The sequence below is a fragment of the Lissotriton vulgaris genome, chromosome 4_1 (assembly GCF_964263255.1).
Source record: "Lissotriton vulgaris chromosome 4_1, aLisVul1.2, whole genome shotgun sequence".
Taxonomy (NCBI): domain Eukaryota; kingdom Metazoa; phylum Chordata; class Amphibia; order Caudata; family Salamandridae; genus Lissotriton; species Lissotriton vulgaris.
This window is the reverse complement of record NC_141691.1, coordinates 1431496222-1431520178: the sequence shown is the minus strand read 5'-3', so window position 1 is coordinate 1431520178 and position 23957 is coordinate 1431496222. Positions and strand designations below refer to the sequence as shown.

At 40.7% G+C, this 23957-nt stretch overlaps 1 protein-coding gene across 1 annotated transcript in view; it reads left to right on the top strand.

Moving 5' to 3' along the window:
- The window catches only part of CDH2 (cadherin 2), a 321968-nt gene that overhangs the window by 7666 nt on the left and 290345 nt on the right, over positions 1-23957 (top strand). The gene's annotated exons all lie outside the window — the stretch shown is intronic.

Sequence of the window (23957 nt, the reverse complement as noted above, 5' to 3'; positions counted from 1 at the left end):
TCAGTAAATGTCATAGGGCTGGTACTTATGGTTTCATTGCAAGTCGCTGCTGGCATCAGCAGTGCTCAGTACAGTGCTTCATCTGTGTACAGTAGGTAGATTTGTCACAGGTCTTAGAGCTAGGCAGTGTGCCCCGGCTCTATGAACGATCGGTGCAGAGTTGGCCGTCTTTATCTGGGTGTATATTAGCTAAGTGTGACTGTACGTAAGTCTGGTAGTTGTAAATGCATGGCGTTTGCAGGTACATTGATTGCATGTTACATACAAGAAGACAGTTCACCCAAGAATCAGCTTTCTTGGTGATTGTTTAAGGTCATATAGTATGCTAACTTTGATGTTGAAAATATGTTGGTAGTTTCAGCAGCCTTCTGCTATGAGTTAAGCAAAATACATTTTTGGACCTCAAAAGAGTATTCAGCCTGTTGGCACAATTTATTTTACTGTTATCAATGTAGACAATGCAATGCAAAACTGTATCACTTTAACAATCATGACCACAGCACATACCACTAATCTTGCTTCTCCAAAACTAACTCACCTCCGCTCTGTTTATCCACACAAACTGCCTACTGATATTATTTCTTTGTTCATTCTTGGTCAGTGAAACTTCTTAGGTTTCAAGACTCAACCTTACTGAAGAGCTCATTGCTTTGAGTTGTACCAGTATAGTAGACTGCCATAATGTGAGGGCAGGTTTGGGTAGGATTGGCAGCAGAGCCACTCTGTGAGAATTCTACAGTGTCTAGTAGTGGGAGACTCTGTAGGGGTCTAGCTATCACCAGTGCAGCAGCATCAGGACCCTGTGGTGTAATGGGCCTACTGTAACTTCACTATGGTTGTCTTCCACTTCCTGTATCAAGGACCATGGACCCTGGGGTCACGACCTGGAAGTCATTACCGTCTGATTGCAGTTTGAGTCTGTGGCATGAGGTAGAGGTGGCTGCACGAGGTGCAGTCTCCTTCCCAGTGAACTGTAGTCCACTTTCTACTTTGTTAGCAACATCTATTGCTTCTCTTATTATAGAGGTCATAGTTCAAAGTGTACAAGGATCTTTACCCTCTTTCGGGAGTTTTCAAGAGTAGTAGGGGGAACATTACAATATACCCTGGGGCAGTGTTGGCATGAAGGTTGATACCATCCAATGCTCTCCATCCGGAAGCTGCCGGGAGTACTGATTTCACTGGTTTTAAAATCTTGAAGCCCATAGGGTGACCAAAGACAAACCGCATCTACTCATATGTTATGTTACAAAGAGTTGCATGGCAGTGTATTGCGATTCATAGGCGCCTGTAGCGTTTAAAGGGTTCAGGCACCTTCATGGGCTGGTCCAGAAAACTCCAGTCAGCTTAGCCAAAGTACTTGGCCATCCGGTAGCGAGGACGGTAAAAGCTCGCTCAGCTCAGTACGAGACCCACATGTCTCTCCCACCAGAACTATAAAATGGAGACCCTCCAAATCGTTTTTTAAAAAAAATAACTCCGCATCAACTTTCTTCCCTCGCCCCATTAAAAATAAAATGTATGCAGTTTACAAGTGGCAGCCTCCCATAGTTTTTAAGTACCTCCTGGGTTCTGTGCCACTGGCGGCGTATGTATGCATGCTGCATGGCTGCCTCCCAGGTTTCAGCTTAATTAGCAATGTTCAGTTAGTCTTTGAGGCGGAGGGGCCGTTCCCATGGACCGTTTTGTCTGTCATCGTCAGCCTCTGAAATGCAAACCCCTTGATTGATCGATAAACAGTGCAGCTTTCTTAGGCGCCCAGAGTGGTGCCTGCAACAAAGGGAGCCAGGGAGGGAGGGGGGGGGGATGCGGGGAGGGCGGAGACCGCATAAAGCAGACCCATAATCCTATCGAGAGCTTATGAAAGCATGGAAGACGGGTCTGCAATCCCTCTCGGTACCAGAGATGTCATGTTTTCTATGCCTGTCGCACAGACTGCCAGCAAATGGGAAGGTGGCACTTAAATCTTATCAGTTGTTGAAATATCATTCCGGCCTTTTTCTTCCTTTCTTCACGTGGTAGGCATGTGTCTACAGCAGGGGTTGTGGTTTGATGTGAACTGCAGATAAGGGTGGCAGTGAAGTCATCATATCATTTTTGCTTTTGTTTCGTTGATTAATGTTGCCACTTTTGCTTTGTTTTCCAGCATGGCACTTTCACTTTTGTATTTCATGTTTTCTGTATTTTTTGTTTCTTTACTTTCTCTTTCAAGTAGCTCTTGCTGTTGTTATTCCACTGCCCGGGTGTCCATAGCACAGTTACTTGCCCTACTTTTGGGCAAAGGCCGTCCGTGGCTAAAGGCGATTAGTTTCACAGTGTGCACAAAGCACACTTAAAAGCAGCGACAATTGTTCCAGATAAAATTGCACCTATTGTCCTCTAAATATAATTATTTTTTCATGCAGTTGATTCTACATCAGTGGCAGAGTTGTTATTCGCCTTGCAAACATTCCGGAACTAAAAAAAAATGTAGATTTCAATTATTTAAACAGGGCTTATCCTGTGCCATGTTTTTCCGTCGGGAATATTATTTGGGTTGACGAACGAGAGTACCTTAACATTGCTGTGTGTGTGTGTGTGTGTGTGTGTGTGTATATATATATATATTTATTTATTTACATACAAAATTTAGATAGTTGGGATAGTTGGCACATCTGGGAGTACACATGGGTAGTAACACAGTTGTAAAGCATAACCGTAAAATAAGTAACTATCCTGCTTGCTGCATTCACCTTTTTTCACATTTCCTATTTACCTTGTTATATACATTTTAATTGTTAACTTCCCACTTGTAAAGTGTTCTGGTTAGATGTGAGATATCAGAGCACATGTGCAACATACCAGTTGTCTTCTCATAGTAGCTTTAGGTATGAGTATTTCTGGCCTTTTTACTATGGTTGATTTTGCCTCCATTTGCTCTCCAGTGTGTGCTCCCAGCACTCCAGTGGCTGCCTAAAAGGCAAGCAGATGTTTCTTTGGCACCATGGGGGCTTTCCTCATTCTGGGGTTATTTTAATTGTTTTTGTTCATGGGTATTAACATATGTCATGGCTTGTCTAAAACATGACCTACTCTGGACATGCTAGGCACGGAATGAAAAGTGCAGTCAACAAGTTGTGCGCTTTGTACAAAGATCCACAACCCACTTGCGAATGAAAGCGCACTCACTTAAAAAGCAGCGCATATAGGTTTGGCCAGGTGGTGGACTCACTGCTCTGTCCAAAGCAGTTGTCCACTGTCTGCTGATGCGTGGACCACTTTGCCTGATACCTACCTGCCCCAAAATAAAAATTCAGGTGTAGGATGGGCAGAAGTGACACTGATGGTTGAGTGACGTTCAGTGGTAGTGATGTGGACTGGGTGTTAAACCCATTTGCAAGAGGTCTTTTCCCTCATTTGCTCGATCTCTGTCCTCCTTTGAAGTCCTGAAGCAAGGGTTGATGCCTCTCCAACACACTCTTGCAGGATTAATACCTTTCATCTTTTTCAAGGCGTGGGGGTGTCCTTTTTCATTTCTGGGGCGTGCAGTGTTTGCCTTTGTGCTCTCAGACTGCAAATATTACGGTTCAGGGGGTTGGGAGGGCAGGTCTGAGCCGAGTCATCTGCAGTGAATGGTTGCCAGGGCTGTATCTTAAGCATGTGCTTGAGTAGTTTATTACACATTTTAAATACAGCTGTTTCTCTTCAAATTTTCTAGACGGTTTCTTGAGGCATGTGGGTTGCCTTGAAATGTTCAAGGTGTAATATTTAATCTCTCAAGTAATAATTCCTTTATTCCTGAACATATGTTGATTTGTTCATGTTAATGTTGCAGATGAATTTATGTACCTGATTGATTTGTTTTTGTATTACAAATTACTCAAAATCTTTTCCATAAAACGGTAGTGGTCTGAAAATGCAAGCGTTCACCTTCTTGTATGTTCATCACCTTAGTCTTAAGCATCCAATCTGGTTGTTCTATTATATGGCAGCCACAACCCTCTTCTGTAATAGCATCTCCCTTTTAGGTCAAGCTTTCAGACTTCAGACAGCTTTGAGTTATTATTGACTGATACAAAAAGTATATCCTTTAGCCTAATTGCAAAGATTTTAATTAATCATGCAATAAAGATTATTATTATATTTTTTAACCAAAGCAATTGTCAAAGGGTGAGAAGTGTTGGCTTTTCAAATGCTTGTTTAATTGATTCGTAGGGTGTGGTTTATTGGCTGTGGCATCTTGACTATACTAGAAAGTGTCTTTCCCAAAGCTTTCCTTCATGTGACAATGGAAGGCACGGGCCTTGCTTCTGAGGTCTCTCATGTTATCTTTAGAACAATGGTGTCTTTCATGTGGGAGAAGCCTGGTGCCTTCATGAAGGGGAATGGCCTAGCTGTTGTCTTGGTCTGAGGTGAAGGCAGTACTGAAGGCTTATCGACTGAGTTCTCTGACTTGGTCTGGCTTCCAAGCATTGTAAGGTTGTGGCAGAGTATTCTGTCCCTAAGCTTCATCCTCTTAAATGTTTGTCAAGGCAATCAGATCTGCATTGCTGATGTGACAATGTTGCTTGGAGTGTAGTGATGTCTCACCAACTAAAGGTATTGTGTTGCTTGCATTATTTAAATATTTAACATTTCTCACACCATATGTATTCAACTGTATACCTTACTATTTATCTTTATAGTTGTAAGTGTTATTTATTGGTGCCTAGTATTTATCATATATGCATTTTCTCTTTTTCTTTTCCATATATTTTGTATATTTATTCATATCATTCAAATTGTAAGTTATTATTAACTTACTTATGATGACATTTTCTCAAAATGTCAATAAAAAAATTATAACACAAACAAAAGGTATTGTGGGCTTTAAAAATTGTACATGATCTTCTGAATGTTTTTCTATTGACCACAGGGAATTATTCCACCTCTTAGTGGGGCAATTTATGTAGTAACAGCTCAAAAGCAACTCTGGAATAACTCTTCGAATAAAAAAGAGGCAACTTAGGTCAACTATTTCTTGATTAGTTTCATTCTGCGAATATATAAGAATTTTAAATGGACAGTTTAAAGACTATTTACCTGCAGTGCCAACCTGTATCGCCACTTTGACACTAAAAAGGGTGAACATGTTTAAAGACGTGAGGTCTTTTAAAATTGAAGCTCAAATCCAGAGTGATAATTTCACACAGTTTATTACCATCAACGTTGATGGACCCATACATCGAGAGTATGGGTCCACAGTTGGTCACTCATATGCATTTAATCTGCCAAATGTAAAAAGGCAAGGTCCTGCTTTAGAATAAATAATGCGATACTCACAATCAAGTTGCGAAATGCATGGTGTGCACCCAAAGAAGCAACAATTATTAGTACTGATAAATTTATAAATCCTGAAAAATGGTAGCAGTTTGTAACCGTCCTGATGGAAACGTTTGGTATGTCACACTGAATGAGGGCCTCAAGTATGGTTTCACATTCACTGCAAGGCCTGTGGGATACTAAAACTTTGCCACTGCAAAAAAAAAATGAGAGGAAAGGGAACTGAATAAGTTCAATCTAACTCAGAGATAAGTTCAACATCAAGAAGTAAAAGAATTAAGATTCCTATAAAATAAAAGCAATTTTGAAGGCGAAACTAGATTAAATGTGGTCTCATCTACATCATTACTGTAGCCCGAACAATGATAAGCGCTATTGAGGCTTTTTGAACAATATAATAATTGGGAGCAAGCAAGCAAATAACTCAAACATCAGAGAGGAAGATTGGATTACTTATGTGGTCAGATTAAATGGCAATGGTGGAACACTAGCAACTATTGAAAATCTGATATTGACATGAGTCATGAAACTTACATCACTTTTAAGAATTCAAAGTTAAGACGTTGCCTTTGGTCCGAATGGTATCCCTGCAACACTCTTGAAAAAGATGCAGGACAGTGGGCAACAATTCTTACTCCTCTGTTCAACCAATGTCTCCTTTTGAGCTCCGTCCCGTAGAGACCCTCTCTCCTTCACCCAATTTTAAAGGATGGGCACCCACGAAATCCAGCCAACTTTAAGCTAATGGCATTGAATTAATAATTTATTGTACGATTACTTAAAATTATTACAAATTTGTGCAGTTCAAAATAAAAGCATGTGGTTAAGTGCAAGATATTGCCTTGATAGACATAGAGGCTAAATGTTCCTCATCATTATTACTGAAGTACTTGAAGGGCGAGCAGCTTGATCTTATACTGACAAATTAGATGAGATTTCAATCAGGATGTCCTGCTATCCCGAACTTGATCGCTTTAGAAATTCTGATTGTGAAGCCCTGTGATCACAAACCCTCAACATGCTTGCTTTGCAGATGTAAGATCTGGCTTTGTTTAGGTTCTAGGACAGCAATTGTGGGTGAAGCTTAAAGGAGGGGACATATAAACTCACTACTCGTACAACTGAGATGTTATACACTGATACATGGGTTGCTACAAGTTGAAATTTCTTTCATACAGGATGGGGCAACACTCCTACAAAAGACGTTGTTCCCAAAAGCAAAGTAACATAGTCTAATGCAAGCTGCAGACTTTGTGGCTACAAAGAAGAGACCCTTTTACATACTTTATGTATATGTCCAGTTCTGCTGAATGCTTGTAGGAAGTTATTGTGGAAGAGTATCAGTCAGCTCCACATATATAAGCTCTAATACATAGCCTAAATGAACAACATACGCAATTAAACTTCAATTTTGAAAAAGGTTTGGAACATTTTTTAAAGAAGTTGTAAGCCATTCTGTCCTTTAATCAAAGTTTGATCCATATAAATCTACATACATTGGTTTTTATTCTGCTTTCATGTACACGTAGTGAAATATATTGATTGTGTTCTATTGGTTTTGCATATCACTTTATCTAATACAGTGTTTTTTCAGATAATTTAACGGGTTTATTAACTATATTCTATACATTGAAATTGAATTGAATTGATGATAAACTTGGGCAGAGTCTGGTCATGTAATTTAGAAGTCACTTGCACTTCTAATGTTCCTCTGGGGGCCTCATGCTGATTATCTTGCAGTAAACATGAAGCAAAGGAATGTCTGTATGAGGACATTTTGTGGTGTCGTGAGTTGGCATTTGATATCTTTTATGGTTGCTGGAGTCGTGTATAAAGGAGAGCGCTGGGCCGAACACACCAAGAGTTTACGTGTTTATGAGGGATAGCTCGGACATAGCTGCCCAAAGGAAAGACAGTGTTCTCTTGATGGAATCACAGTTCTCAGTATTTTTGGTCCTGGTGCTGTTCAGGTGCTGGCTGCTTGATGAACAGTGGTGATAATGCAACATTGTCCATTCTGAGACAAAGGATTGACTCCGCTAGAGGGCGATGCCGGCAGCCCCAGCAGATTTTCCTAGTTGGCCAAAAGGTCATTCAGTGGTCTCTTGTGCCATATACTGAAAATTTCGAAGATGATCTGGAACAATAATTGAACTGCTTTGAGTAAATGGATCTTCATCTGTTATAGTGGTTTTGTTGCCCTTCTGCAACCTGAATCACGATTGTGGATTATATAGAATGCTATTATTGTCCAAAAACGCTTTTAGCTTGTGACATGATCTCACAAAGAAGTAGGCTAGGAATATGCCAACTCCAAAAGCCAGCTGTTTTATCAGCAGTGCATTCAAGTTGGTGTGCTTCAAAACCCTGCAACCAAAGCATCTTAGAAGGATGCATTGGGGAGAGGAGTTGGCCTAACGTCTAGGGCGGTCGACCTTGAATCTGGGGAACTAGGTACGAGTCTTGGCAATCACGCTGAACATCCTGTGATTGTGGGCAAATCACTTAATCTCCCCGTGCCTAACAAAAATGAATGCGTTCTCATGTAATGCAACTGGTGCAATGTGAAGCACTCTGATACCCGATTCGGGTCAAGTCCGCGCTATGTAAAACCCTGTAAAAAACAAAAAACTTACAGAAATGCTGGATTTCAGTCCTTTTTAAAAGACTTTTGTTCTTCCATCTGACAGTGAACGTAAATTTTTTAAATCATTTTTCAAATATCCGTCCTCTTCTAAATTCACTGGGTGAAGGGACTAAAACATGTATGCATAGTGCTAACCAGGGTTTGCAACTGTGACTCTAGTGATTTGGCTGACTACTTCTCTGAATGCCTGTCTACACTATGGTCAGGAAACTAATAAGTTGCTTTTAATAAGAGCCGTTTCGGAATAGGAGCCATCTTCATGCCAATCAAGCATTAAATAGCACTACTTAATTTACTCTGTACTTCTTGTTGTGGAACATCTGTGGGCCTATTTCTTTTACATTGCACAGACATTCCTTAGCTGCGGGATTTCAAACATCTGCAGTGAGAATTTCGAGGTCCTAAATTATCCTGGCACTAGTTACCAAAGGTTCTGCAGAGAAAGGACTCCACTGCAGGCTTTGATTGGGAGCGAAATCCAGTTGAGTATGGTGGGGGGCAAAGATGCTTGACAACATTTTTCTGTACTGAACGTCAAACGTACTGGGGAAAGATGGGACACAGTTGCTTCATATAAAGTGAAAAACATTTGAGAAAATAGCCTTTTAATTCTACTGCTCAGACTACACACCTCAGGGCGCACTCTGTCTGAGTGGGGCAGATGATTTTTGCCTCTGCTTTGCTCTTAAGTGTTTGCTAGATATTATTTCTGTGCGGTTTCTGTTTCTTTTTAAATTCCCCAACTCACTGGGAAATGCTTTATGGTGACATAGCAGGCCTCTGTGCAGTTTGTAGTAAATGGTTACATTTACTGTTCTAAGGTGTGCATGTGAATCAGGAGATGGTGCGTGGCACTGTGCACCAGTCTCAAAGAGGACCAGAGAAGAAAGAAAGCACATCCTTTCATTGTTGGCTGCTCATCTGCTGTTATTGAGCAGAAGGCATCGAGCTTCGCTATCCGCACAGAAAGTGTATTACATGTTTTCCAGCTGCAGGAATAGTGCCCTCTAGGCACTAACTGCAATATAGGTTGGAATTGGATTATTTCAGAGCTCTTTTCATGTGCATCGTCTCGCCATTGAAAAGCTAAATCTGTGTGTCTGCTCGCAGGAGTGGATTTATGCTTGCACCGGCAAACAGCAGCAGACATGTTGGGTTAGGTGCGCTTTGCTGTCTGCATTATTTACCGCACCTCAGCTGTCAACAGGTTATCTTGTTCCTTGATGCTGTTGAGCGGCCCCCATGGTTCAAACGAGAGGGATTGAGAGCGCCTTGCAAAACTGTGCTCTTCTGAGAGGAGCAATTGTTTTTCTTCCTGTCTAAAAGCAGGCACAAACCACCTGAAAGGCTTCATTTCTGCATCTTGCCTGCTTCAACAAGCAGCAAAGTATTGGCAGCACCTTTGTGAAGATGGAGGTTCAAGCTACCCTAGCTGACTTTTATTTCTTTCCGACAACATTGGTCTCCCATTTAACATTACAATTTTTGTTACTTTATATGTACTACACGGTTGTTTTAAAAAAAAATGTTTTAGAGTTTTATATAGCTCGAACTAGACCCAAGATATAGGGTATCAGAGCGCCTTACATATCACCACTTTCGGTTACAGAAAGACACATACATTGTTTTGTTAGGCACGAGAGATGAAGTGATTTGCCCAGAATCACTGCATGTTGAGCGTCGTTGCCGAAACTCGAACCCGGTTCCCCAGCTTCGAGGTCGACCGCTCTAGCGTAAGGCTACATGGTCTTTTTTCGCATTTTTTCATGTTAACTTCTTATATGTCTAGAATTTACGCCCTTACCTGCTTATTGTATCTGCTTCTACTACTGCCCTCTAATACCCTGTTCGCACTTTTCCAATAAGGAGTAATTCAGCATACAGGACAGTTCGAGCTAGTAGTGTTGAACTTCTTCATTCACAATGATCTGGGAATTGTGCTTCAGTGAATAATTATCGTTTGTTCATCACCAAGTAATGCCTTATTTGTCTTGATCCTAATAAAATAATGTTTTCATCACACTTCAACATTACAAGAAATGTGCTTCATTTTTGTTGTCCTAACAGCTGAATAGGTACAGTTCACATTTTACAGGTATTTACATTTTGGTGGGTGCTAGAAGAAAATTGTCCGCCTACAGCCTTTCTTTTCACTATCGATAGTCACATAATTGGCTTTACTTTTCTTTCCCTGCAGAGTGAGAAGAGTTTGTAAAAGCAATCCCCATGTTACAAAAAATAAGCAGCAATTTGTCAGAAGCCTGACCTCTGTCTTATGTAACAATACATATATAGAATTTAAAGTTTTCTTTTTTTATTGCTTGGACTTTTGTGACCCACCAAAAGCTAAAAATCGGCTGGTGACCCACCACTGGGTACAGAAAAACATATCTGCATTAAAGGCTCATTCTGTAAAATGTGTGCAGATTGGGTAGGGGGTGAAAAATACATAGGAGTGCTTCAAAAGCTGCTTTTCCCACTATAGCAGTTTCTCCTTTGCCCTCCTTTGCCCTCCTTTGCCCTACATCTCAACCAAAGGTAATGCCAGTATGCAGGGTCGGATTGGGATCACAATTCGGCCCGGGCACTGACGAAAAAAGTGGCCCACATTCAAGAGGCGTGGCCCATATTTAAGGGGCGTGGCCCACATTCATGGGGCGTGCACTTTCATGAAGCACCAATTGCACAGACAAGGAATGAAAGTGGGAGGATACTGTTCTTGCACACGACACAGGGCCAAGGTGACAATGGCCTACATGCTGAGCAACTAAAAAAAATAGCAAGGCCCCTTTTTGTCACAAAATTTTTCCAGCCCTCCAGCACAGGAGCACCTGAAAAGCAGCGAAGCCCCTGCTATTACTAACCTACTCAGCCCTCCCAAGACCTTCAGCTCAGGAGCACATGAACAGAGGTAAGGCCTCTGCAATCAGTAAATGAATCAACCCTCCAGGCCTTGGGAAAATGTCCTGGCAGGGGAGCATAAAACACAGCTTTCTGGGTCATCCAAAGTAGCCAGGTAGCCAGGGGGGAGGCTGAGGTGAAGCTGGTGCATGGGAAGTGCCTTCCCAGTGTGTTCTGGCAGTTTGAGTATTTACCATTTACTGTAGTATTACCCTTGTACCTGTGTATGGTACCCTTTTGTAACTTGCACACGTCACTTTTCTCTTGTAACACACTGTTTGCTACCTCTCACTTTTGTTTGCTTTAGATACTTGCACAAGTGCCACCATTGCCTACATAACGTTTGTTCTTGTGCTGGAGTGTCTGCCATTAATTGCAGTATTATACCTCTACTTGTATTTTGTACGCTTTTGTAACCTGCGCACATATCACTTTTTCCTCCTGTAATGTATCGTTTGCTCCTCTTATATTTTGGTTGCTCACTATTGTCACTTTTGATTCATGTAACTTAACGTTTGCTTTTGTAATTTGTCCACTTATAATTTTCTCCTCATGTATTATTGCTGTTCCTAGTGTGAAGCGCTCTGACACCTTCGGGTAAAGTCCGCGCTAAATAAAATCGCATAAATAAATAAAACAAAAAAATTCCAAACATCACCTGGCCCCCACAGCAAGACCCATTCTTCCTCGCCCACTATGCCCTGAATGTGAAGGGCTGTGGGCGAGGTGTTAAGACTAACACCGTTTCTGGTCTGCATGGGCGCCAGGGGGCCGAGGTGCAAATGGCTCAAAGGCCTGAGAAACACCTGGCCCCCAGGGAGGCCGATTATTGCAAACGATCACCCCTCCCCAGCCCAGCCTCAGCTGGATTGCTTGGCAGGGCAGGGGTTAAGGAGAGGCCACAGCTGACAATCGCTGTCTGGCCGCACAGCAAGGCTGCTTTAATTTTCTCTGTCTCTGTCTCCGTGCACTCTGTGGGCCGTTTTTTTTCTCCCCTTTCCTAGTCCACTCTCTGTGGACTGGGACAGGGGAGGAAAAAAACGGCCCACAGAGGGCACTGAGGCACCGGCCCTTCGGCCCATTCCCGAATGCCCGCCTTGCCAATCCGCCCCTGCCAGTATGTTTAGTCTTTGAAAAGGGTGTAGGCGATCTTTTGGCTTTGCCAATGCTTGTTGATGCTGTTAAGCATGGGCTAACGCGTCATATATACACTGGTATGGATCACTGTGCTTTCATATTGTATGTATGATTATACTATGCCAATAATTCTTTTATGTATTTGTAGCCCAAGCATTATGACCTCTAGTTGTGCATGAGCCATCTTTCATTTGTTTTTCAATTTACCGTTCCAAGATGGTGGTCACCTATCTTGCAGTAGTAAATTTAAAAAAATTTAATGGAGTGCCCGAAAGTTGATTGTGAAGAAATAAGGGACCTGGAAGCAAATTGCACCTGTTGGGCCCTCTTAAAGAAAAAAAATTGAAAAAGGGACAGAAGAGTGGGTAATAGGGGAAAAATTGAAGAATGCCGAGCTGCCAAAAGCAACAGTGAGGGGGGAGAGGCAGTGGAGCTTTGTAAGAACTTGAGGGTGCAGGAGGCATAATACAAAAAAACTGAGCAGGATGAAAATGGGCGAGGGAAGCAATGGACAAGCTGAGTGGGGGAGAAACTCCAAGATTGTGAGGGGAAGCAGCACAGGGGGAAGAGATCAAGAAGATGCGTGCACTTCTATGGAGTACTGAAAGCAGAAGAACCAAGTTTTGGTGAAGCCAATTGTTCTCGCCTTTTGACCTATTGACTTTTGCCAATGCTTTGTGCTGATGTTTTGCAGCATCTCTAGAAAGTCCATGGATATTTACAGGTATTTTGTGACATCCCCAAGAATAGGATGGGGAAAAGTGCAATGATGCAGCTGGTGCTGGCAGCCATGTTATTCTGTAGGCGTGTATGTGTGATGACATATGCCTGCCATACAGGACTATGCAAGCACATTTTCTTGTTGATTTATCCATCCAAACGGCAAATACCATTTGGATTATTAAATTTAAAAAAATAGTTTTAGTTGCCCTGGAGCCCTTTTTGCATTACAGAATGACATATGGTGTTCATTGAGCAATAGAGGAGGTGGTGGAAGGAGCAATGGAGGGTTAAGCAGGAGGCACTGGAAAACAGAGGTGCTTGATGCCAGATTAAAAGCCTAGGAGGGTGTGGTGAAAGCAACAGATAAGTTTGGGGAGAGATTAAGGAGGACTACAGAGAGCAGGAAGGGAGGTTTTTGGGAACAAGGAAGCAGCACACGAAAGAGAGAGATTGAAAACACATACACTCATGGAGTGTGGTGAATAAAGTAGTGTGAATGTAAGCTGTGGAAGAGTACAAATCTTACAAACTAAAGGATGATAAAGAGACTATGATCCACATGAGGAACATACACAAGTTAATGAAAGCAAGCCACCTAATAAGAAGCAAGCAAATGAGAGTGTCAGTAAAGCAAACCAATGGTAAGCAAGTGGCAATCTGTAAGCCTACTTTAGTTTTGAATATGGTCCACAAGAGCTCTTTTTCAAGCCAACAGCTGAAATCTGTCCGGGAAGCGAGACCTAGGAAGATATTCCCTGAATGTAGGCAGTGGAACATGCAATTTGTCCAACCAAAAGAATGGTTAAGAAGCTATGCTCCGGGAAATATCCAAAAACAAGAAGAGGAAGGAATGCCATTGAAAATGAAGCAAACAAATTAGTCAGAAGCAAGCCAACAAATTATAAGCAATGGGCCTACCCAAATCCCATTCTAAGTATTGACATTGTACACAATAGGTCTTTGAAGATCAGTCAGTAAAAGCTGTCCGTGGGGAAATCCTAAAAAAATATACAGAGTCGAATTAACCCTTTTTTGGCTCAGACCCTTTGATTGGCCTGTGTAAATCTGTTCTGCAGTTTTTGAGAAAATTAAGTCAAAACAATTTAGCCATACCTCTTTGGTTGGTATGTGAACTGATTCCAAAACTGGAATGTGAATCTCAACTTTTAATATAATTAGCTGAGAAAAGTTTATTGTTGTTAGTGCTACTGCTATTAGGTTATCTAGAGATCTATTGGTTCACAATCCTTGTTTTGGAAAAAAATACTTTGTCTATGAGATTACACGGTGAACTAAGTATGTTAAGCAAGATTGGTCTCATGGGAATGTCTGAAGACCCCCTCCTGTGCATTTGGAGTACAGTCTTGCATAGCAGGATGTGGGTCAGGTACTGGACATTATCACATCCCTTGCCCAGCAGACAATGTAGTTGGGGGTCCTGGGTACAGGGCGAAGATAAAGTCTACAATCTATGCTGGCGCATGTTGATTACAGCTGCAGATTGTCCAGCTGATGATTGGCACTGGAATACTGGGCCTGGCTGTAGAGCCAGCAGACACTGAGGATGTGCCCAGCAGGTACTGGGGCAGGGACGCTAGACAACAGATATGCTATGTATATGGCCAGGCATTGTACCCAATGTATGGAGGGAAAGGGCATGCTGAAAATCGGAGTTTGTGCCCTACGCCCTGTACAAACATAACTTGGTATGGCCCCAAGCTGAACGCAGTGGGTTTTAGCTGGCATAGGTATTTCCTTACAGACCACAAAATGAACTTGGTCCAGACCTCACGAGATCAGTTCACCACCATTTTTACTAGACAAATAGATGTTGGACTTCTGCCTTGAAAATGCACAGGCTTATCTGCTTTAGGGGTAAAACTTGTGTCAGCAAGAACCAGGAGGTAAATTATTGAAAGACTTAAATAGAATTCTTCCAACATAATAATGGACTAACATAGAAGTGATGGATAATACATGGGAAGGGACAAGGAACCCACTTCAATGACATCGGCAAAGGACCACATTACAAGTAAATGGACCAATGCAGAGTACAAGTTAATAAGGTATAACAATGTTATGTGAATAAATCACAGCAATTTCTAATCAGGGGATAGATTCGGTTAAGGACCCTAGAGGCTGGACTCTGTCAACTTACAAGTTCAGCAAAGAGTACCTCTGGGACCACCAATTAGAACTTTTCTTTAGTACACTGGTCTAATTATTTTTCCCACGCAAGTTTCAGTAAATGATAACTGCGATTTTAAATATTTTCACATATGGGGTAGTTAGACAATATCACATTTTCCTGTCTTTGCAGCAATAAACAGCACAACAAAACTGATTACTTTCAAATGTTCTTTTTTCTTTTTTTCAAAAAGAATTTCCTTCACTTATTGAAGATCAAATTTTGATTCTTTTTCAATATCCAAAACCAGCACAACGTATATATATATATATATATATATATATATATATATATATATATATATATATATATATATATATATATATATATATATATATATATATATATATATATATATATATATATATATATATATATATATATTACCTACTGGCGGTCGCCAGTAGGTAGTTATAGTTAGGATAATTTTCAATGTTAAATCTCAACATTCTATTTTGAATAACTTTGGCGCCGGTTGACGAATCTGCCTGAAATTTTCAGGAAAATGGTCTCATGGCGGTCCGGTCCTTCCCTGAAAGTTTGGGGGGGATTCGTCAAGCGGGGGCCGAGATAAAAGGGGGGTCCCAAAACGCGTTTTCCCCATGTTAATTTCCATAGGGCGGTCGATTTCACTTTTAGCCCGAACGGCTGAATGGATTTCCACCAAACTTGGCAAAATTGTAGGGACTGGTAGCCCGATGTGCCTTTGCTATGTCTCAAGATATGTGCTCCAGTGGATTTTGAGTAATTTAGGTTCAAAAAAATATATATATCTATAGGCGCTCTCCCGTGCGCGCACGGGAGTGCGCTCCAGGCGCGACACGCGACTTGCGCGCAGGAAGCTGATTGGATCTCAGTTGTCTGTAAACATTCTAAACAGTGCGGAGCGGCCGCCATCTTGTGTCTCGGTAAAATCGAGACACAAGGGGTTTGAAAAAAAAAGGGGCAAATGACCATAAGGGGGAAGAGTAGACCCCCTCTGACCCCCTAGGTTTGATGTAGGGACTAAAATAGGGTCCTGCAGGGCATTAAAATTTTTTTTTCGTTTTGCGCGGGGGAAGCGCATGGTACGCGCACCGGAAGCACGGGGAAAATTCAGGACCATATTTATGAAGGCCCTGCGCTGTTAGTTTTGCGCTTCCTGTGCGTCAATTTTTGTGACGCACCAGCGGTGTAAAAAAATGCGCATTGTTATGCAATATTTAAAAAGTGACGCATCTATCTAGATGCGTCACTTTTTAAATATAGTGCAACGAGGTACATTTTATTACACTGCTGGTGTTATGCGTCACTTTTCTGTGCGCACTCCTTATGACATTCCAGATGTGTCATATTTAATGTATGACGAATCATGTTGCAGATACAATATGGCGCAGAGTTTTAAAAAGTGACCCATGTACCTAGATGCGTCACTTTTTAAAAATAGCGTCAGGTATAATGTATGCAGAGGGGGTGTTCTCCCGCAAAAAGCTTTGTAATAGCGACGCAGTGAAATCTTTGAGATTTCACTGCGTCAGTTTTAGGATGCTGTTGCGTCAAAATCTTGTGCCTGCTTTACAGCAGGTGTTAGACTGAGGCAAGACCTTTCATATGCTGCTTTCCCCATTTGATAGGACACATTACTGGAGTTGCGTCACTTTTGTGACGCACTCCAGCAATGCGTTACTTGGAATGTCATAAGGAGTGCGCACAGAAAAGTGACGCATTGCACCAGTAGTGTAAAAAAATGTGTTGCGTTGCGTTATATTTAAAAAGTGAGGTATCTAGGTAGATGGGTCACTTTTTAAAATCAAGCGCCACATTATATCTGCGTGAGGTATAATGCATGCAGAGGGGGTGTTCCCCCACAAAAAGCTTTGTAATAGCGACGCAGTGAAATGTTTGAGATTTCACTGCGTCACTTTTAGGATGCTGTTGCATCCTTTAAATATAGTGCAACGAGGCACATTTTATTACACTGCTGGTGTGATGCGTCACTTTTCTGTACACAGTCCTTATGACATTCCAGATGTGTCATATTTAATGTATGACGAATCATGTTGCAAGGAGTTACAGATACGTCAGTATTTCTGACATATGTGTAAACATAAAAGTGATGCGAGGCCGGCGCAAAATTTTGACGCAATAGCATCCTAAAAGTGACGCAGGGAAATCTCATAGATTTCAGTACGTTGTTATTACCAAGCTTTTTGCGAGGGATTGCCCCCTCTGCATACATTATACCTGATGCAGATACAATATGGTGCAGAGTTTTAAAAAGTGACCCATGTACCTAGATGCGTCACTTTTTAAAAAATAGTGTCAGGTATAATGCATGCAGAGGGGGTGTTCCTTGCAAAAAGCTTGGTAATAATGACGCAGTGCGTCACTTTTAGGATGCAGTTGCGCCAAAATCTTGCGCCTGCTTCACAGCAAACCTTTCACATGGTGCTTTTTCCATGTGAAAGGACACATTACTGGAGTTGCGTCACTTTTGTGACGCACTCCTGCAATGCGTTACTTTTGTGTTTACAGATATGTCAGAAATACTGACGTATCTGTAACTCCTTGCGATATGATTCGTTATACATTAAATATGACACATCTGGAATGTCATAAGGAGTGCGTCCAGATAAGTGACGCATCGCTATTTTCACGTAGCGATGCGTCACTTTTCAGAAATGAGGCCTCCAGTTTATTCACTGTGTCATAACTTTCTTTTCTAACACTCACCTTCTTTCAGTCCTCCTACTTCACTTCCTTTCACCTCTCATACCTTTCTGTTCTTTCTTACTCATTCTCCTTTCAATTATCAATGCACTATATTTCACTTACTCTTCATTTTTTAAGATTATAGCTCTTTGATGAGAATTGGAGGTAGTTCTGAAAAGAACTTTTGGTTTTCTTCTTTTAACTGAAGAGGAACAAAAACAGGGAATAGAAACTGCTCAACAGGAGCAAAAAGAAAAGAAAAAAATTAGGGGTGGGAAGGGCAGTGATGGTTCTCTAATGCCCGAACCATGAGCAGGACACTTTGCTCCCCATAGGTGAGGAGTTGATTGCAGTATCTGCATCTGACGACCCCATGGTTGAATGCAGGTTGAATGTTTGCTACCTGCCCCTGAGATTGTTCTCTTCCAGAAGAAGTTGCTCCTCCTGTTGATGTAGAGGCCCCATCTCTGGGAACCTCCTGTGCCAGAGCCCTGACACTTTCCCGGGCAAAATTCTGGGGGTGCCTGCTCTTCACATGGCGAATCATGGTGAAGTTGCCAAAAGAGTATTTTTTTAGGGGGTTACCCCGTGACAGGACATGTTTGCAGATCCTGCACTCTACTTTTGGTGCATTCACCTTCTTCTGGCCTTCTGGAAACTTAAAAAATTTCCAGATGAAATGTTCCTTCACCTTTGGGGTAGGAGGCTCTTCATCAATGAAATCATTGGAGTCATCTTCACTGCTGGATGGTCTGGCAGCCATGATGAATCCAGGAATATGGAGCAGCAAAAAAGGCAGGTCTTTCAGTCACAAAAGTGAAAGAAGAAGTGAAGGAAATGGGTGGGGATTTCATTCATTGTAAAAAAAAACTGTTAGCAACCAATGAAAAGTGTTATTTTAGGGTCACATGACCCGACGCGCTTACGTTGCGCGCTCAGGTGCACTTCCGGGTGCGTTTACGCAGCGCGATCGTAGGCGCTTCCGGGGCGCAAACGTGGCGCGATCGTAGGCGCTTTTGCGTGCGTTTAGGTGCCGCGCACGGAGGCGCTTCCGAGGGCACGTACGTTGCGCGCCGAAGTGACGTCATCAATCTTTAATAGAAATGCATAATCATTTTCAATATTAAAAAAAACAAATTTTATTTGTATGGTACGAAATGTTTTGCATTATTATTAACTTTTCATTCATATTTTTTTTTCACGAACGACAGTTGCGCTCTGGGTGCGCTTTCAGATGAGCGCACGGAAAAGCTTACAGGAGAGCTTAGCTGAAAGCTTCCCCGAGCGCGCACCCAGAGCGCAAAAGAAAAAAATTATAAAAAAAATGAATACTTAAAAAAAAACAGCAAATTGTAAAAAAAAAAAAGGTTAGAAACTCGATATACAAAGGAATTAGCATTTAAATAACTTTGAAATTCACTGAAAAAACCATAGGTTTCACACCAGTTATAGTTAGGAATTAGCATTTAAAAAACCTATGAAATTCACTGAAAAAACCATAGGTTTCACACCAGTTATAGTTAGGAATTAGCATTTAAAAAACCTATGAAATTCACTGAAAAAACCATAGGTTTCACACCAGTTATAGTTAGGAATTAGCATTTAAAAAACCTATTAAATTCACTGAAAAAACCATAGGTTTCACACCAGTTATAGTTAGCTGGAAATTTTACTGATATAAAACCATTGAAATTCCCACGTTATAGTTAGATGGACTCACTATAACTTGCGCGTGCAATGCACTGCTGATGATGTCTTATTAAGCCAGTTAACCAATCAATTTTTAAAAACCATCCATTTAGACACTTATTTAAACATTTATTCTTCCATCAACTTTTACATATACATATATAAAATATATTTATTTTTCAGAAAGACACACATTCACTGGATGGTGTCATCAGTGATGTCATGAGTGATGTCACTGACCATGTCATGAGTGATGTAATATGTGATGTCATCAGCAGTGCATTGCACGCGCAAGTTATAGTGAGTCCATCTAACTATAACGTGGGAATTTCAATGGTTTTATATCAGTAAAATTTCCAGCTAACTATAACTGGTGTGAAACCTATGGTTTTTTCAGTGAATTTAATAGGTTTTTTAAATGCTAATTCCTAACTATAACTGGTGTGAAACCTATGGTTTTTTCAGTGAATATATATATATATATATATATATATATATATATATATATATATATTCAAAGGAATATATCTTGGTTTATAGTAATCCTACTGTTTTCATATCTATACCGGGATACTGCAAACTCCTATTATCCTCGGTACTCTTTCACTGAGTGGTCCTAGAATAAAAACTACGCTCAGAGTACCATTCAAGCATCATTCACAGTTTAGACCATCATATTTTTGCTAAACTTGTTGGGTCTTTTTCAAAATCCCAAATGTTTCTAGTAATACTCTGAGTCAAGTGAAAAAAGGAGGTGAATTGTGTTGGTGCCGACGCGTTTCGACCTTCGTGCTGGGGATTAGGAGGATTTCTAGGAAGGTCTTCCTCAGGGTTGGGACTGTGAGTGTAGGATTGTGGTGATCTAAAATTCATAAAAGACATGAAAGAGGCTTAATTGCGTGTTGGGTGCTCAGGTTTTAATGCTTTGTTAATTATGACCTATAATGGTCTATTTGATCATACCTAATGAACAGGGGAGGTCAGGGGCTTTGTTCCATCAAGCCTTCCTTGCGGACACTGACGTTTTTATCTTCTTTTTGTGTGTTCTTCCTTTTTCCTAAGGATTGAATTGGCCAATATTAGATGTCTTTATACTGAAGGTTTTGTGCATATAATTATGTTTACCAGATATATGCACCACCTTATTCTTCTCCATGCTTTGTGCAGACTGTATAAGGGGTGCTTCATGGATTATCGCGCCATCATTGTGGAGAGCATCCCTCAATCAATTGTTCCGCCCTTCTTAGCGCATTTAAAGCAAGTGATGATTGGGCATTATTTTAGTAAAAACCAATAGAATGCTTCTCATACACACATTTTTTCAAAGTCATTTATTTGCATGCTTTTGTGGCCAACCCGTTAGTTACTTCTCTAGTCTCTTAACGAAACTAAGCAAAGAGATTTGATAACTGCAGAAGTTTATGTCTTGACCCTTATAAAGTAAACTCACATAAAAAGTTGCATTTAAATTTCTTCTGCAGAACGTACATTTTTAAACGAGATGTGTGAACATTTTAGGATAGATGTGTAGTGCTTTGTTAGAGCTGGCTTGACAACCCAATGTCTGTCAGAGTGTTTCTCACTCTTCTTATTTTAAAACATGCCCTTGTCTTCAGAGCAATACCGTTGCTAATAGAAGTACTGTCTAATTTATTAAATGTTTTCCAGATGATATCACAGCTACTTTGTAGCACCATTGTTATGTTTTTTCTGCTCCTTTCACTCTTGGGGCACCTATTAACCTGCATATGGTGTTGCAGGCTTGTGTTGCTACTCTTGGGGGCACCTAGCAACTCCCTGTGGTAGTGCAGGAGTGTGCTGCTTGCTCTCTGTACACCTGGTAGTATCCTGTGGTACTAGAGGTTTGGGCTGCTCGCTCCCGGGACCTCTCCTAACAGCCTGTGATAATGTAGACATGCGCTGCTCACTCCTGCAATCCCTAGGCAGCACGCTGATTTCAGCAGACATCGACTGCTCGCTGACTTTGGTCTGGCTTGACTTTGCAGAGACGTTGTCATTACTCCAGTGCTTAATTTGTGCTGGTGGTTTCCGGTGCTCGTCCCCGGCACTTAATTGTCAGTGCCGGCTCTAGTGACAATCCATTACTTGGTGGCGCTGTCTTTTTTAAATTTTGAGATGAGCACAACAACCGTGTTTACTAAGTCAATATACATTGAAAATGAATAATATTAGCCTCTCGCGCCGTTATTATAGCTGTGTGTGGCCTGAAATAGTCTGAATTGTCACACTTGTAGGAGTGCGATAGTTAGGTGATCTGTTGGTACTACCATTGTCAGTGTTGGCAGGGTATGGGTGGTGCAGGCTGTAGTGGCCTTCCGAGAAGGGCCGTGGCACTTACAAATTAAGCACTGCATTGCTCTTTTAAAAAACACATACAGTGGGCTTCAGAGAAGTAAATATCTGTCACCTGGTGCCATTGACTATAATCCCATAGCATTTGAAGTGCTTCCATTGCAGAATATGAGGTGCATTGTTCACTATGTGATGATGCAGAAGTCATTTTGAAAATGATTGCTCCTCTACAAGCCGCATGTTCTACTTTATAAGCAAATGCTTATTCAATGTACGATTTAAAAAATGCATATGTGAATTCTCTGTTATGTGTTGATGTATTTTTAAAGAAATTAGTTTTTGGGTGTGGAAAAATGCTATGTAGAAGTATTTTCTTTAAAAATAACACTTGACAAATATTGTCCAGCATTTACATATTTTTCGTGATGAATTGTACCATTAGTTTAATCACATCCTGCTTAATCCTCGAGGTTGGATCAGCCAGTTTATTTTCATTACGAGTGTCCCACACAAACGTATGCCACTCACTGTGGTCCTTCTTCAGTGTTGCTGGTTGTATTTGCCTCTGTAGTCCTTCTATGTTGCTGGTTGCATTAACTGCTGCAAACCTTCGTCTATGTCAAGTGCAGTGTTAACATTTGTTGCATTAGCTTTTGTAGCTTGTTTACTAATTTCTGATTTTTTCTCCTTGGTAGAAAGCATTAAAACTTTCATTTCTCTCATAAGAAGTTATTTTTAAAATAAAAATGAAGCACTGATGTTATTTTTTAGCCTGGCAACTAATTGCCTCTGAAAGAAAAAAGAATAGCCGAGGCCAGTCAATCAAAATCCTTTCTTTCCAAGAAATACCATCTTGTAGAAATATACTCACAATTCATAAACAAATGGATGATATTCTTTTAAATAGCATAAAACAACAATTCGCATGATCTCACATACATTTACAGCTCAATAAAAACAACATGGTAACATTTTTGCCAATGACAAACAATTCATATTACGCCTATCTACATTTATAAAGTGGAAAATATATAGCAGCTTATCACAACTTCAATGGTCTCTCTTAATCTTGCTTCAATTTAAGACCTACTCCCCTTCTTGCATATTACTATTTGGAGCTCCTCTCATGGCAATTTGGGTTTCCTTGCTAAGTAAAAAAAAAACACCCATGCCAACATTATTTTAAAATCCTAAAAAAGGGGTAAAATCGCTGTTGTCATTAAGATTTTACATAAATACTGGCCAATGGCTGTCGCATCATCTCGGAACATAAGGTCATATATCGAATCAAGGCTCATTTCCCTCATTTTGATCCCATAATTTTAAAATATCGGATGGAGTATTTTTTCCCTTTCCGCCATGAGGAATGTACAATCCATCAATATGTGGCTCACTGAATATATCCTACCTCGTCTACAGGGGCACTGTCTATTGTTCTTCGCAACGTCTATTTATAATCCCTTGATACGCCACCCAGGGTCCATTCCCACTCTCAAACCCAAGACTTCATTACGTATGCACTTGACCAGAAAGTAGTACAGGAATAGCCGAGGCAGTATTTAGAAATAAAAACTGCCTTAGATGAGGTGTCAGTCGCTTGCCTAGAAGGCTGAGTCACTTTTTGTTGCAGGCACCTCTGTTTTCATGCATATGTTTAAAGATGTCTGACCCCATGGGAATCGTTAATACTCTGTCCTGAATGCCATATTTTGGTCCAGAGATCTCAAATCTCATCCCCTTGCTTCTGGTGACTTTTGGACCTTGAGATATGTTATTAACTGTTCAATTAATAGAATACATAAGTCAGCTTAAGCAATATTGACCAAACTTCAGCATGTGACACACATCAACCAGTATTCACTTTCTGCTTTAACAAACAATATCACACTTGGTGATGGGTGGGTTTATGATACACACCTTTCAGAGAGGTCCGGTCTTTTTGACAGGACAGGATCTGCCATGTTTTCTGTCAAGATGTTTGTTGAGAGAGTCATTATTAGCAAGAATCATGTTGCCTCCTGCAAGGTTAATATGATAAGCTGTGGGTCGTTTATACTTCATCTGTCTCCTTTCAGCATGCCATCTCTCAAAATTCAATATTTAAAGAGATGGTTTAATCAGATTATTTTAAATCAATGCCCCTTTCTTAACCGTATATGAAATATGAAAACTATGAATTCCCAACAATTCTTTTTCGATCAAATGGTCAAGAGAAGTGTTTCTCTTAGGCTCAATGCAAGTCCTTAAATTCAAAATAACTCCAAAATGATATGTCATTTATTCATTTTTTATTTGCGCAGCTCTGATGCTATTTATTATGTTGCTTTTTTCAAATGTTTCGCCTTCAGGAAAGGTGAAAAGGAATAC